Raw genomic sequence first — 17058 nt, forward strand, 5'->3', positions numbered from 1 at the left:
AGTCGGGAGAAGAGTATAAAGGTTTTTTAATCAATATCAAATGAACAGATTCTTGATGAATGATCAAAGTGTGTAAAGTCAATTTATTGCGTTGCAAGCAAGGAGAGCAGTTTCACAGATACGTATTGCAGTAACCCGTGAGAGTGCCCCCAAGAATCATCTCCGTACATTCTTATTTATACCTTTACAAACAAAGGAGACAGTGAGAAGAAGGGGGGGGACATGTGGGGGACAAGTCATACGTGTGCATCAGTGTCTGGTACATGTCCTCTTCATTACAGGAAGGCGCCTCATTCTCTGTCGCTGCCCTATATGGCTTGCATGTTTCTCGTCTTATGCTATTGCCCTATATGGAATGTTTTATGTCACAGCGGGCACTTTCCTCTTACAGAGTCTATGCAGAGAACATGTTAAAACATATTTTACCGTTACATTCCACTCTTTTGATTACATTATAATCACATCAATATTGCAAAAATATGTTTTTGTGAGATCAAGTCTCTGGTTGTTTTAAGCAAGCAATACAGTTCAATAAACACAAAAATAAAAAGATAAAAATCAAAACTGTCCTTAGACCTGAATATCGAAACCATCTAAAGAGTCAGTGTCGCTGTCGACGTTGTCTGCATAGTCAAATGTCGGAAATCGGTCATGGTCATTCTCCTTTTGGTCTCCTTCAATGATCACTTGATATTGAACCATTTGTTTCGTCAACGCACTCGAAATCAGACGGCGGGCTATTGGTATGAAACAAGAAACGAAAATCAAGAAAGCCAGTAAGATGAAACTAATGGAGATGATCGTGCTCTTCCATGTGTACCATAGACGTGAGAGGAAATCAGGTTCCGGTGTGGCATCCTTAGCCATGGCATCCTGTAATTTAGTCATGTTCAATATTGCCTGGTGAATAACTCCACCATCAACATCATTTTCTGGAATGAAAGTACAGCAATTTTCACCTACGATAGCACAAACGCCTCCTTGAGCTGCTGTCAGTTGGTCTAACACCATACGGTTCTGCATAATCATCAAACGCATGGAGGTCAGCTCTTCGCGAATACCTTTTACTGCAGCTAAAGTCATGTTCACAAAGCTTTTAAAACGGTAGTCAACTGTTTCAATACGCAAAGTATTTTTGCCCACTCCTGCCCAGGGGAATAAACCCCATAACACCTTCTTGACGAGGTTGTTGTGAAGAGGCAGGCATTCGGGAACATACATAGCAGTTTGACCTATTTGTCGCCTTTGCAACATACTCTGCATAGCGCCACCACATGTTCATAGAATAGGGGTTCTTTGGTGACACCCCTACGTTCATCCAACTATGTTCTAGGTGTACTATGGAAGTCCGTTTTACCCGCTTTACAGTTGTGTTTGTCCGTGTGCTGTCACCGTGAGTCGTTGAGTTGGAAGTCAGTGTGTCAGTAGTTTTGTTATTATGTCGGTTGCGGAGGTCTTCAACATGTTTATGGTGATATAAGAGGATAGGCAATAGTACACATAAACCCATGATTACAAAAATACAATATGTGAAACGAGTGCCACCTACCCTCCTAAGAGGGCTCCATGGGCGCTGTCGCTCCATGGCAAAAGTACAACAGCCAACCAAGTTTGTATGGAGTTCACCCGAGCAACTGGTTTGTGTGAGCAGTTCTGTTTGTGTTGACACCGTGAGGTTTCCACAAAACTGTCAGAGACACTGTTATCTAGCCACTCTTTTGGTTAGAGCAGGTAAGTAGTACATGAATAAATTGAAAAAGAAAGCAATCAATCATATGAATATGGTTACAATGAAACAAACGATTTTCGTGTCCCTCTAGAGAGGACCTGGTCGTGTTCCTTTTCTTGTGTTTATAGGATGAAACACATGTTGACACGGGCTCTGCCAGCCGTCTTTCTTGCGTGGCATCAGCGTTGGGAAGTAGACAGTTAACACAGATCACGCAAGCGTCTGTCGGTCAACTGCCCCTTGTGATTCCGTCCGTGATCACTGCATCTCTTCTGTTGGTGGCTCCGTCTGTCCTTCCTCCCTCGGTGGTGCCTGTTGGCTGACACTTGTTGTAGGTGCGAGCTCACCTGAAGCTTCAGTTGGTGCGTCTCCTGGATTTGGACCCTTCTTGCAGTGGGACGCGTGGACCCAAGTTGCCCTCTCAGCTACTTTGACAGCCGTCTGAGTGACGAGGAGGACTTGAAATGGACCCAGCCAGCGTCGTGCATTCCAGTGCTTCCTTCTGAAGTCTTTCACCACCACGAAATCACCAGGTTTCAGCTTGTGGAGAGGTCCTTCAGCTGGCCTTGGGAGGGCGGCAGACACCTGTTGTCTTATGTTAGATAAAGCAGAGGAAAGTTGTGCACAATATGTTAACATTTCATGTTCGCATAAGGCGGTTGAGGGAAGTGGTGCCTTCGGAGCTTCTGTGCCTACATGAGGAGGAAAACCAAACAGTATCTCAAAAGGACTCAGATTGCTTCGTGTTCGTTTTCTCATTCTCATGTACATCAGCACTAGAGGCAGGGCTTTTGTCCAAGGCAGACCTGTGTCAGCACAACATTTTGCTAACTTAGTCTTAAGTGTTCCATTTTCTCGTTCAACAGCGCCACCACTGGCTGGATGATAAGCACAGTGTGTTCTTAAGTCGATACCCAAGTATGCGCTTAGTTCTGTAATGGCCTGATTGACAAAATGAGAACCATTGTCACTTGATATTTTAGTAGGAATGCCCCAACGGGGAATGATTTCAGAAATCAGAGCCTTTGCTACTGTTGCAGCAGTTTGCTTACTGGATGGAAATACTTCGACCCACTTGGACCACATGTCTACCATCACTAGACAGTGTTTCTTACCTTCAGATGGAGATAGTTCAACAAAATCCATCATGATATGCTCAAAAGGGCGTGTTGGAGGTGGATGTGCAGCCTGGCTGGACACTGCCACAGGCCTGCCTACATTGTGAGTAGAGCAGGTTACACATGCAGAACAAAATTTTTGTGCATATGCTGTGAACCCTTTAGTGAACCATGTTTTATTTAATGCGCTCAACATTCCCCCTTTTGACACGTGGTCTAACCCATGTGTCAACTTAGCATAATGGCTGAAATAATGCTTAGGCAGACATGGTTTAGCATCAGGCCCTGACCACAGTCCATCAGTGTATGTGCAACCTGAAGTTGACCACAGCCGACGCTCTTCCGGAGTGGAGAGTGACTGCATCGCTGTAAGAGAAGAAGGAATGGAGACGCATGAAAACATGAGAGCTGAGGAAGTAGGGAGAGGAAGCCGTGCAGCAGCTTTAGCGGCTACGTCAGCACGAGCATTTCCTCTGGAAACGTCGTCAGTGTGATTAGTGTGAGCTGCACACTTACATACTGCGATGGCTGTGGGCAGAAGAATCGATTCTAACAGTTCAGCAATGAGAGTGTGATGCAGGACAGGTTTACCGTCAGATTTAAGGAACTTCCTATGTTTCCACAGAGTTCCAAAATCGTGTACGACGCCGAATGCATAACGAGAGTCAGTGTGAACTGTGACTGTATTACCTTCAGCAAGTTTGCATGCTTTAGTGAGCGCGATGAGCTCAGCTGCCTGGGCAGAGAGGTGACATGGTAGAGGACCTGAACACAGCACATCAGAGTCAGAAACAACAGCAAAACCCACAAGATTAGTACCGGTCTGAGGATCGCGAGAGGCAGATCCATCCACATACATTACCATGTCGCTGTTGGGCAGCGGAGTGTCCATCAGATCAGGACGAGGAGTGCACTGAGCTTGGAGCTCAGCTAAACAGTTGTGCTCCTCTCCATCACCAGGAATGGGAAGTAATGATGCAGGGTTAAGATTAGTACAGCGTTTGACCGTTACGTTCGGCATGTCTAGGAGACATGTGTGATAACGCAAATATCGCGCTGCAGAAAGGTGAGATGATTTCTGTTCGAGGAGAATCAAAGACACCGAATGAGGAACGAGCAGGGTCAGTGGCGCGTACCCCACTATGTCACGTGAGGCAGCGAGTGCCTTTTCAGCCGCGGCCACTGCACGCAAACATTGTGGCAAGCCTGAAGCGACAGGATCGAGTTTTGCGGAGAAATACGCAACTGGTCGTAGTTTATCACCATGAGATTGTAGCAACACAGAGGTCATGCAGCCCTGTCTTTCATCTACAGTCTGAGTGAACGGTTTGTTCGGATCTGGCAACCCTAGAGTTGGTGGTGTTTGCAAAGCACATTTCATTTGTGTGAAGGCAGCGAAACCTTCCTTTGTCCAAATTATTTTGTCATGTGCGGTGAGATTTTTACCGTGAATCAAACTTGATAATGGCTGCTCCATTTGTGAGTAGTTAGGTATGAACGACCGACAGTATGAACACATACCTAAAAACGACATCATTTGTTTTTTAGTGTTAGGTTTTGGTATCGACACGATTGAAGCGATTCTTTTAGGGGAGAGGGTTTTCCCTTCTCCGGAAATGTCATGACCTAAGAAATGTACATTTTGCGTTACAAACTGTAATTTAGATAGGCTGGCCTTGTGGCCTTCTTGTGCTAGGTGTTGTAGCAGTTTAATTGTGTCTTTCTGACACTGAGCCTGAGTAGGAGCTGCGATAAGGCAATCGTCAACATACTGCAGAAGTGCAGAGCCTGGTGAGAGAGTTAGACTTTCTAAGCTTTCTCTAAGTGCATCATTGTAGATGGTTGGAGACTCGGTGTAGCCTTGACACAGTCAAGTGAAGGTGTATGGCTTACCATTGAAGTTGAAAGCAAACCAAAATTGGCTGTCTTTGTCGACTGGCACGCTGAAAAAAGCATTTGACAGGTCAACCACAGAGAACCATTTAGCTTCAGGAGGAATCTGAGCTAGAATAGTGTAAGGATTAGGCACATTTGGTGCACGTGCATGAACTGCAGCATTTACTGCTTTAAGATCTTGCACGAAACGCCATTCAGTAGGTTTGCCTGCATCTCTGATCTTTTTAACAGGAAATATCGGTGTCCTGACCGGTGAGTCTGGACAGGGAATAATCACGCCTGCTTTCAGGAGTGAGTCAAACACTGGTGTAATACCGTCAATGGCCTCTTGTCGCAGAGGGTACTGGTGTTTGTGGGGGCGGAAGTCAGAGCGTGGAGTGATGACGACCGGTTGGCAGTTGTTGATCAAACCCACGTCATATTTGTGCACCGCCCAGAGTGTCTGTGGAACAGAGGCAAGGGCAGGATAAATTGATGTGGGATTAGTTACAAACGTCTTGATCTTATTGTTGTGCTCATAAAACACATAAACAGATCTGCAGGCGGGTGTTAAGAGCACACAAAAAGTTCTGAAAAATCCAGTGGATGTCGAGCGCAGGACATGGGGATCACATGTTGTTTCCCAGTCAGTTAACGCCTCGCAGTGTGCTACGAACGGTCCCAAATCTCTCCATTGATCAGTGCGTCCCTTGGACAGCGAGATATGTGGGAATGAGTCGTCAACTTGAAACAATTCTTTCTGTGTTGGAGAAAGAGAGACAGACACAGCAGATTTGTAAGTTGACCAAAACAGAGTAGAACAAACAATTGCATCATTAATGCCTTCAAAAAATGTGTCCTCATAAGAGTTGTCTGGACCCTCAGAGACATGTGAAGTGCAATGAAGATGTTCAGGGTTCATACGATCAGCATGAGGGGAGACACGCGCATCTGCCTCATGACAAAGTTTCCGTGCATCATCAACAGGAAGCCACCACTGATAAACAAAAAGAGGGTCAGAGGGAGTCAGTTGCATCATTTGGTGTGCGACTCTACGCCTAACCACTTTCAGTCCATCAGGAGATGACGTCAAACAGATGCCGTATGAGCACATTAAGTCTCTGCCCAATAAATTAATAGGACAAAAAGAAGAAAGCAAAAACGAATGTTTCACTTTAATGTCAGATTCTAGGTCAGTCTGGTCAGTGTGTACACTCGTCATAGGAACCGTAAATTTTTCAGTTACTGTTAACCCCGAGGCCCCTTGAGAATATACAAAACGTCCACTCATTTTCTGATTTGGAAAATGTTTCTGTTGAATCACAGAGTGAGTAGCTCCCGAATCTACCAAAAAGGTTAAAACTTTCCCTTCTACATTCACCTGTGTAGTCGGCATTTCTTTATATGAATCTGAGGAAAACATTGAATAAGTGTGTGGTCGTGGTGTAGATGCATTCAGTTGCTGCTGCTCTAAGTGTGAGATGATACTGAGGAGAGCAGCCTGTTGTTCTGCAGTGTGCGTGCGAGAAAGCGTGTCTTCATTGCTGCAAAGGATTGAGTGTGTCTGTGTGTGAGCTGAGCAGCGAGCTGAGCTTGTGTGTGTGTGCTTTTCACTTCCCTGTTGCAGTCATGGGGCAGGTAGCCGTACTCTCTCCAAACGCATCGTCTCCCTCCCCCACATCGCGTCAGTCAGAAGTGCCAAATTGTTGATGAAAGTCACCACCTCCGTCTCCTCCTTGTCGTCCACGTGGCTGTCGTGATCCGCTGTGTGCGGAGCGATGAGGGCACTGTCTAAACCAGTGTCCTGTTTCACCACAGCAGAAGCACACGTTGGGTTGAGTCTCCTGTGTGGCTCCTCCTTGTCGGTCGTCTTGGAAACGTCCGCGGCCTGCACCACGGTGCATTCCTCTTCCGCGCCCCCCCTGTTGGCCCCTCCTGTTGCTGCTGCGTGATTGATAGGACAGCTTCGTCAGCACTGGAGTTCATGGAGGTGTTGGGGCTGAGCAAATCTGCCCGCTGTTCCGCTCCATGAGGATGGGTCAAGCCATGATGAATTCTGGGGTTAGGGCGTGGAGGGCAGAGGATGGGTGATGAAGGGGTTGGATGGTGAGGCTGGTGAGGCTGGAGATGCTCTGTAGTCAACATTGCTCTGTTGAGCCATGTTTCTCTGCTCTGCGTGGAGGCGAGTCTCTGGTCTGTCAGCCGTTGGACCAGGGCCAGTATATGGCGGAGGAGGTGGTGGTGGGTTGTCAGGTTGCTGGACGGCACGCTGTGGGGAAGCCTGACAGCATGTGTTTAGGAGAGGACCGCCTGCTCCTGTAAGACTCGGATACATAGGAGAATGGGACACGGATGGATTATTCTGTGTGTCTGGAATCAGTTTTTCTTCTTTTAAACACGTCATTTGTTTAATCATTTGTTTTCTCTCCCTACAATCACATTCTGTTTGCCATTGAGCCAGACAGTTCTGGTTTTTCTCTATCATTTCCAAGTCTTTAACTCTAACCTTTTTACCACTCTTCATTTCTTTCAACCTTGCTTCTAAATCCCCTTGTAACATTTTAAGTTTAGCGGCACTTAATGAGCCGTTCTCTGGAAACCCAAACTCTTTTGACCAGTACGGGAGTAATTCCGTACATGCATTTCCATATTTCTGTCGCATCATTTCTACAATCGGACCCGAAGGCTCTGTGTGTTTAGTCTGCTTTCCACCCATCTTTCAGGCGTGGAACACGTTAACGTTTATCTTAATACAATACAGCCGTCGCTGTAAGGCGTAGTTTCTTTCGTAAAACTTTGCAAAAACCTTGTTTGAAATTCACGTTAAGTTACTACCAACGGTCTTATTCCAAGTAGTTTGGAATTCACGTATGTAGGTTAATAACAACGGTCTTATTTCAGACAGAATTTGTTTGAAATTCACGTTAAGTTAATAACAACGGTCTTATTTCAAACCTATTTGTGTAGTCAAGGATCTGTGTTACGATCTCAAAATGTTTTTATTCTGAGTTAAATCTTCACCTTATAACACAATCCTGTCTTCTACGTAAACACGTAAAATGATGCTCCAGAAATTCTAAATGGATTTTACATAAAGAATTCAAAAAACAAATATACAAATGTTAAAAACAATTGTATTCCCCAAATAATGATGACTACTTGATCATTCATCTGTGTCCGTTATATCTTATTTTTACGATATCAATAGTAATTGGAATTTCAACTTCTCACCGATTTGTAGAAATTAATTCTTTATCGTTGGATACGCGTGACGTCAATCAGGACTCCTTGGTTTCGCCGGCTCTCTCTCTCTCTCGTCTAAGGAGGTATGAGACAAGATCGTCAGTTGTGGATCCTGGAAAAGGCCTTTTCTCCGGACGGTCCCCCGGAGCCTGACGGACAGTCAGCGTATCCCACTTCTGACACCAAGTTGTTGTGGAATATTTCTATGACTAGTCGGGAGAAGAGTATAAAGGTTTTTTAATCAATATCAAATGAACAGATTCTTGATGAATGATCAAAGTGTGTAAAGTCAATTTATTGCGTTGCAAGCAAGGAGAGCAGTTTCACAGATACGTATTGCAGTAACCCGTGAGAGTGCCCCCAAGAATCATCTCCGTACATTCTTATTTATACCTTTACAAACAAAGGAGACAGTGAGAAGAAGGGGGGGGACATGTGGGGGACAAGTCATACGTGTGCATCAGTGTCTGGTACATGTCCTCTTCATTACAGGAAGGTGCCTCATTCTCTGTCGCTGCCCTATATGGCTTGCATGTTTCTCGTCTTATGCTATTGCCCTATATGGAATGTTTTATGTCACAGCGGGCACTTTCCTCTTACAGAGTCTATGCAGAGAACATGTTAAAACATATTTTACCGTTACATCCACAATAACCCAGGACTTCAAGTTGAAGCTGAAAATCAGCTCCATCACCAAGAAGGCTCAGCAGAGGGTTTACTTTCTGAGGCAGCTGAAGAAGTTCAACAAAGCCCAGGACCCACACTGATTCGGGATAATCACAGACATCCCTGCAAAACTCTTCCTTGTATGTGTAAACGTAGCCGATGCACCTTTGACACTACGATGTAGCGATTTCTCTTCTCTTGATGAATAAATAAACATTGTGAGACATATTTTTGCTCTGTGCCATTATTGTATTCATGATTTATGTTATTAAAAGTCAGAAGTGGTGCTCTACTGCAGAGCAAACACCTGTGCAGGAGGTGCAGACTACCAACAACAGAATAATGCATTATTCCATTGATGAACGTATGCTTGAGAAGGGTTGGGAGGCGGCAGTCCTACTTCATGTCGGTGTGTTGATGTTAATAGTTAATAGTTTGAGTGTAAGAGTTTTGCAGGGATGTCTGTGATTATCCTGGAGATGCAAGTGTCCGAATCAGTGTGGGTCCTGGGCTTTGTTGAGCTTTGTCGAGCTCAACTGGAGACGGGAAGAAACTTTTTTGTGCCGTGAGGTCTTAGTCCTGATGCATTGCAGCTTCCATCTAGGGAAGGGAGTGAAACAAGCCCAGGATGAAAGGGATCGGTGGTCATGGAGGAGGTGGGGATGGACTCAATGATGGCAGTGTTGAAGTGCGCTTTTTAAGACAAGGTGGTGAAATCATCTCTTCAGTGTCTGGTGTCGACAGCACAGAGACTTGAATTGTACGGCTCGTTCATTCAGCATGAAGCATGTACAGTCGCGTTGTTGCAGAATGCGTGATGGTGAATCTTGGTCTGTCGACACGCAGGTGCTGCTTACATTCACAGGTCGGTGCGGGCGGTGACACGATGGAGAGAGAAACCCCCACAAATAAATATAAAACATTGGTTAACTTTTTTTTATTTTTATTTTTAGCTGGCTGGAATGGGCTTCCATAAGAAACTGTTAAACTTAGCAATAATTAAATAACTGACCACAGACAATAAAAAAAGATACGTTTATTTACAGCTTTTGAGAATGTTTAAATAATAATTACCCTTTCGAGGGACAAGAAAACAAAACAACAATAACACCTTGCAGCATACTGACAGAATACTCAAATTGAATTTAAAACACTCATGGGCCCACACACACTCACTCACATTAAACTAAGAAACCGTTGCAGGCCTGTGTAGATCGGGTGCGGTGCTGCCTCCCGAATCCTCGTCCTCCTCCTCAAACGAAACAGTTACACAGCAAATCCAAAACTCCACCTTTCAATGTCAGTCCTTGAAAAAAAGCAGTATCGTCCAAAAAACCACGCCGACACGCGGAGGTGACATCCTCACCAGGAACACACCAACAGTCTGTCTCAGTCCGCGATCGCGTCCTCCCGTCCAGTGACTCAGTAACTTGTAGTTTACCCAGCAAAACTTGTACTAACAATGTACCGTGCTGTCTAAATAGTTTTATTCTGCACCCTAAACCTTCTCTGGCATTCTCTGTTCTCTCTCCTCCTTTCTTCGCGCGTCCTTTATTTATACCCCTCTCGTCTCTCTCCTCCCTTCTTCGAGGTTCCCTTTCTCTCCGCATCTTTCCCGTTCTTTCTCTTGACCCCGCCCTCTCTTTCGTCAATGACCAATTAACGTAGGTTGGGCTGAATGACACCCAGAGCAACCAATCAAAACACATTGCTCAAACTGAAAACACTATCAGTGGGTTTTTCCTTTTTTTTTTTTTTACTCTGGTTTAACCCATGGTTTGCCGTTAATATTGTTTTAAGTTGTTTTCTTTAAAACTTAACTTAACCCCAGGGCTACAGACAGAAAACTTTCCTCCTTCAGTTTCTCCAGCATATGAATGTATGTGAGACTTTGTGTGCTCTCTATCTCAAGGCTGCACCACAGTGATGAGTTATTACTGGAGGAGTGTATGTTGAGGAGCATGTCTGAAGAGAGGTCGGCCAACAGAGAGTTAACTAATGACACTGTGCCACGTAGTGTCCATGCAGCTGTCTATTGGACGGAGGGGAAATCCTGGATCTTTATTGGCAAAGAGGCAACTGATCACGCGTTAACCCGAGATATCTCGTTTTTCTTTTTAACCCCCCAAAAAGTGAAAAGGTAAAATGTGTTTCCTCTCCACCAACTGAAAACATATATCTACTGTGAAATAAGAAGAAGCACATATACCATCAATGGTGCTCATATAGAGAGAGTGAGCAGCACCAAATTCCTGGGGGTGGACATCAGTGAGGACCTCTCGTGGACAGCCAACACAACATCACTGGCAAAGAAAGCCCAGAGGCGCCTCTACTTTCTCCGCAAGCTAAAGAAGGCAAGAACACCCCCACCCATCATGTGCACTTTTTATCGAGGCACCATTGAGAGCATCCTGACAAACTGTATCACTGTGTGGGGCGGAAGCTGCACTGACTACAACAGGAAAGCCCTGCAGCGCATAGTGAACACAGCTGGAAGGATCATTGGTGCCTCACTCCCCTCCCTGCAGGACATATACGACACCCGCCTCACCCGCAAAGTGACCATGATTGTGCGCGACTCCAGCCACCCCTCACACAGTCTCTTCAGCCTCCTGCCCTCTGGGAGAAGATACCGGAGCCTCCGTGCTCGCACCACCAGACTTTCAAACAGCTTCGTCCACCAGGCTGTTAGGAAGCTGAACTCTCTCCCTCCTCTCTTTTAAGACTCCCTATGTCTGACTGCTGCTAAATACAGAATGATAGTTTTTCTATATGTTGTCTAAATGTTTTTTGAATCTATTTTGCACCTTATTATCTGTATTCACTTATATGTTGGACTGGAGAGAAACGTTTTTTCATCTCCTCTGTATGTTCGGTACATATTGTGAAATTGACAATAAAGCTGACTTTGACTTTGATTTGATATATGTTGTATTATTTGGCCACTACCGCATTTAGTGTGATCCGTGCAATAATTCGCAGCAATCAGGCATCATAGTGTCTGGGTTTTGTTCCATCTGTTGCGTTCATATTCTTCAGTGTGAATTCCATGTTTGAAGTTTTAGTTTGTGTCCCTGAGATTTCATACATTTATTGCAAAAGAGGTTTTGTCTGGCACATTGTCCATTATTCTGTTGTTGGTAGTCTGCACCTCCTGCACAGGTGTTTGCTCTGCAGTAGAGCACCACTTCTGACTTTTAATAACATAAATCATGAATAAAATAATGACACAGAGCAAAAATATGTCTCACAATGTTTATTTATTCATCAAGAGAAGAGAAATCGTTACATCGTTGTGTCAAAGGTGCATCGGCTACGTTTGCACATACAAGGAAGAGTTTTGCCGGGATGTCTGTGATTATCCTGGAGATGCAAGTGTCCGAATCAGTGTGGGTCCTGGGCTTTGTTGATGAGCTCAACTGGAGACGGGAAGAAACATTTTTTGTGGCGTGAGGTCTTAGTCCTGATGCATTGCAGCTTCCATCCAGGGAAGGGAGTGAAACAAGCCCAGGGTGAAAGGGGTCGGTGGTCATGGAGGAGGTGAAGATGGACTCAAGGATGGCAGTGTTGAAGTGCGGCAGCGTTGTCTTTGCAGGTTGAACTTCTTCAGCTGCCTCAGAAAGTAAACCCTCTGCTGAGCCTTCTTGGTGAGGTCCTGGGTTATGGTGGAGCCCGGGAAGAGAAAGAACTCCACAGCGGTGACCAGGGAGGCTGGTTGGAGCCTCTGAAGCAGGCGTACACATCTCTACACAGCTGAGCGAGGAGGGTTCCCCCTCAACAGAGTCGTGACGAAGATGTTAGCCAGCGTCTCTCCTTCATCGGAGGAGGACAACAACGTGACCATGTCCCTCTTCAAATTGCAGCCTGAGTTCAAACCGGGAAACGTAATTACAAAGACACCGCAGTGTGCGTCGCAGCATGGCAACAATGCCTCTCATCATGGTATCCATTGGTGTTGTATACTTGAGAAGGGTTGGGAGGCGGCAGTCCTACTTCATGTCGGTGTGTTTATGTTAACAGTTAATAGTTTGAATTTAAGAGTTTTGCAGAATGAGTGTGGGTCCTGGGCTGTGTTGATGAGCTCAACTGGAGACGGGAAGAAACGTTTATTGTGGCGTGAGGTCTTAGTCCTGATGCATTGCAGCTTCCATCCAGGGAAGGGAGTGAAACAAGCCCATGGTGAAAGGGGTCGGTGGTCATGGAGGAGGTGGGGATGGACTCAATGATGGCAGTGTAGAAGTGCGCCAGCGTTGACTTTGCAGCTTGAACTTCTTCAGCTGCCTCAGAAAGTAAACCCTCTGCTGAGCCTTCTTGGTGAGGTCCTGGGTTATGGTGGAGCTCGAGAAGAGAAAGAACTCCACAGCGGTGACCAGGGAGGCTGGTTGAGGGAGGCTGGTTGGAGCCGCTGTAAACATCTCTACACAGCTGAGTCAGGTGGGTTCCCCCTCAGCAGAGTAGTGATGAAGATGGTAGCCAGCGTCGCTCCGTCACTGAGAATGACAACAACGTGACCATGTCTCTCTTCAAATCGCAGCCTGATTTCGAACCGGGAAACGTAATTACAAAGACACCGCAATGTGCGCTGGAGCATGGGAACAATACCTCTCATCACTTTATCCATTGATGAAAGTATGCTTACTCGCTGGATGAATGATCGAGAGTTCCAAAGTATGTGATCTTTCAAATGTTTTCAGGATCCCGCTGTAGCTCCAAAAAAGATACAGATAATCTAACTGCTGCACTCAATATATACTGTGCAGATATTTTACCGATGTTTCTCAAACCGATTTTTCGCAAACCGAAATACTCCAGCCAATCATGATGGAGAAGGGAGGTGGAGTGGGAGGAGTTCAATTTCCAACCAGGTTGTTACAACCCCAGAGAAACAGACTGAACAGAGGATCATTTCAGTACGGAGCATGTTACCGTTCCTGACGTGAAGTGTACGGTGGATTAATCGGACATTTGGTCGAGTGAGCTTGTGACTCTCCGTGAATCTACTCGTCCAAACTCTGGCATTGAAGGTCTTCACCGCCATATTGGACCACTTTGTTGAATTCGGGAATTGCCCTGTTTACGGGGCTGCCTTCATTAACAGCTGCTGCAGCCAGTTTCTACACTGAATTATGTGTACTTCCTGAGTTGTTTTTTTCAATGACAATGTATTGTTAATGTGGGAGTGTAGAGGAAAAAATAGTTCTCCTTTTTTTCGTTTATTTCCTTGTTGGCTGAGTATTTGTATCGTTGCAATATTTCTTTCTCTGTCGTGCCACAACCCGCAGATATCTGTGAAGTACAGCACTACATCTGACTATTAATAACATAAATCATGATTCAAATAATCTCGGTCTAAAGACACGGAGGTGGATTTTACAAACTGCTGCGCACCTTCACAGGTATGTACGGGGTGTGACATGACGGAGAGAGAAACATTGCAGCGATTCGAGTACATTACATCAGCCACCTCGAGGAGGGTTGGGAGGCGGCAGTCCTACTTCACGTTGGTGTGTTAATAGCCTAGTTTGAGCCGCTGAAGTGCAGTTGGAGGGGTTAAATTTCCAACCAGGTTGTTACAACCCCAGAGAAACAGACTGAACAGAGGATCATTTCAGTACGGAGCATGTTACCGTTCCTTACTTGAAGTGTACGGTGGATTAATCGGACATGAAGCGTCTGCTTTGACACACTGTATCTGTGCTGTAGTGTTGCTGTCTACGTTTGGTGGTGAATCTTGGTCTGAAGACGCCGAGGTGGATTGTGTAATACGAATGGAGCTCTTCGGTCCGGGACAATTTCAGAGAGACACCATGTCTACTGAAACACAGAACACTTGAACCTCCATTCAGAGTTTGTTGGACTTTGATCGAAATGTGATTATTAACTGTTTTATAAAGTATTGTTTGGCTGATACAAATTCTTATGTCGATGTCAAGATCTCACAATGTCGTACCGACTTTCTTTCATCATGACTGCATAAAAACATTAAAATGACATCATACCCACAATGATGCCTCTGTCTATATGTTGTGCCACATTAATGATTAATATGGTAACCACACAATATACTCTTGTCCAGCTTCATTGTGTAGTAGTTATTATATCCCACATGTTTGTGTGTCGTGAAATATTAGTGATCGATTATTAATGAATGTCTTCATCAAGCAGAATAAAAACACTGGCAACGGAGTAAAAAGCTGCAGTGACAGAAACCTCTCTTCCTTCAGCTTCTCTAGAATATTAATGTATGTGAGACTTTGTGTGCTCTCTATCTCAAGGCTGCACCACAGTGATGAGTTATTACTGGAGGAGTGTATGTTGAGGAGCATGTCTGAAGAGAGGTCGGCCAACAGAGAGTTAACTAATGACACTGTGCCACGTAGTGTCCATGCAGCTGTCTATTGGACGGAGGGGAAATCCTGGATCTTTATTGGCAAAGAGGCAACTGATCACGCGTTAACCCGAGATATCTCGTTTTTCTTTTTAACCCCCCAAAAAGTGAAAAGGTAAAATGTGTTTCCTCTCCACCAACTGAAAACATATATCTACTGTGAAATAAGAAGAGTCTGCACCTCCTGCACAGGTGTTTGCTCTGCAGTAGAGCACCACTTCTGACTTTTAATAACATAAATCATGAATAAAATAATGACACAGAGCAAAAATATGTCTCACAATGTTTATTTATTCATCAAGAGAAAATAAATCGTTACATCATTGTGTCAAAGGTGCATCGGCTACGTTTGCACATACAAGAAAGAGTTTTGCCGGGATGTCTGTGATTATCCTGGAGATGCAAGTGTCCGAATCAGTGTGGGTCCTGGGCTTTGTTGATGAGCTCAACTGGAGAAGGGAAGAAACATTTTTTGTGGCGTGAGGTCTTAGTCCTGATGCATTGCAGCTTCCATCCAGGGAAGGGAGTGAAACAAGCCCAGGGTGAAAGGGGTCGGTGGTCATGGAGGAGGTGAAGATGGACTCAAGGATGGCAGTGTTGAAGTGCGGCAGCGTTGTCTTTGCAGGTTGAACTTCTTCAGCTGCCTCAGAAAGTAAACCCTCTGCTGAGCCTTCTTGCTGAGGTCCTGGGTTATGGTGGAGCCCGAGAAGAGAAAGAACTCCACAGCGGTGACCAGGGAGGCTGGTTGGAGCCTCTGAAGCAGGCGTACACATCTCTACACAGCTGAGCGAGGAGGGTTCCCCCTCAACAGAGTTGTGACGAAGATGTTAGCCAGCGTCTCTCCTTCACGGAGGAGGACAACAACGTGACCATGTCCCTCTTCAAATTGCAGCCTGAGTTCGAACCGGGAAACGTAATTACAAAGACACCGCAGTGTGCGTCGCAGCATGGCAACAATGCCTCTCATCATGGTATCCATTGGTGTTGTATACTTGAGAAGGGTTGGGAGGCGGCAGTCCTACTTCATGTCGGTGTGTTTATGTTAACAGTTAATAGTTTGAATTTAAGAGTTTTGCAGAATGAGTGTGGGTCCTGGGCTGTGTTGAGTGGAGACGGGAAGAAATATTTTTTGTGGCGTGAGGTCTTAGTCCTGATGGACCGCAGCTTCCATCCAGGGAAGGGAGTGAAACAAGCCCAGGATGAAAGGGGTCGGTGGTCATGGAGGAGGTGGGGATGGACTCAATGATGGCAGTGTAGAAGTGCGCCGGCATTGCCTTTGGCAGGTTGAACTTCTTCAGCTGCCTCAGAAAGTAAACCCTCTGCTGAGGTCCTGGGTTATGGTGGAGCCCGAGATGAGAAAGAACTCCACAGAGGTGACCAGGGAGGCTGGTTGGAGCCTCTGAAGCAGGCGTACACATTCCACAAATTGCAGCCTGAGTTTGAACCGAGAAACGTAATTACAAAGACGTCTTTGTCATTAATTTATTAATTACAATAATTGTAATTACAATAATTAATTAATGTAATTAATTACAATACTTGTAATTAATGTAATTAATTTAGTACATCTGGTACTCCACCAGCCTGGGTGAAATTCACTGCATGATGCCCAGTGAGGTCTGCACGTTACCGGGCGTCATGTCCACGAGTTGTCGCTGACTTTTCATGATAGACATATTTTTGAAAACTGGGTTTCTCAAATTGTGCGCAAGGTGGCTTGGTTACCCCCTACCAAAATGGGTCACAGCCGTAATAGGCGAAGTACAGAAGCGCTGGAACCTTCAGCGCTTCGCTCATATCCCCTACTACGGCTGTAGCATAGGGGAACTGCCAGAAGCGCTGGACCCTTCAGCGCTTCGCTCCTATCCCCTACTACGGCTGTAGCATAGGGGAACCGCCAGAAGCGCTGGACCCTTCAGCGCTTCGCTCATATCCCCTACTACGGCTGTAGCATAGGGGAACTGCCAGAAGCGCTGGACCCTTCAGCGCTTCGCTCATATCCCCTACTACGGCTGTAACATAGGGGAACTGCCAGAAGC

At 45.5% G+C, this 17058-nt stretch overlaps 2 long non-coding RNA genes across 2 annotated transcripts; both read right to left on the reverse strand.

Moving 5' to 3' along the window:
* Nucleotides 1-58: 58 nt before the first annotated feature.
* On the reverse strand, nucleotides 59-8766 carry LOC142941350 (uncharacterized). The gene is made up of 2 exons (XR_012951331.1): nucleotides 7954-8766; nucleotides 59-2321 (listed from the first exon to the last, which is right to left on the reverse strand). It is a non-coding gene; the product is annotated as an uncharacterized LOC142941350 (long non-coding RNA).
* Nucleotides 8767-15290: 6524 nt separating this feature from the next.
* On the reverse strand, nucleotides 15291-16711 carry LOC142941361 (uncharacterized). Its single transcript, XR_012951342.1, has 2 exons — nucleotides 16586-16711; nucleotides 15291-16452 (listed from the first exon to the last, which is right to left on the reverse strand). It is a non-coding gene; the product is annotated as an uncharacterized LOC142941361 (long non-coding RNA).
* Between the last annotated feature and the right edge of the window lie 347 nt (nucleotides 16712-17058).

Source organism: Anarhichas minor, unplaced genomic scaffold (genome assembly GCF_050575085.1).
Source record: "Anarhichas minor isolate MPS153535 unplaced genomic scaffold, ASM5057508v1 ptg000007l, whole genome shotgun sequence".
In the NCBI taxonomy this organism is placed as follows: domain Eukaryota; kingdom Metazoa; phylum Chordata; class Actinopteri; order Perciformes; family Anarhichadidae; genus Anarhichas; species Anarhichas minor.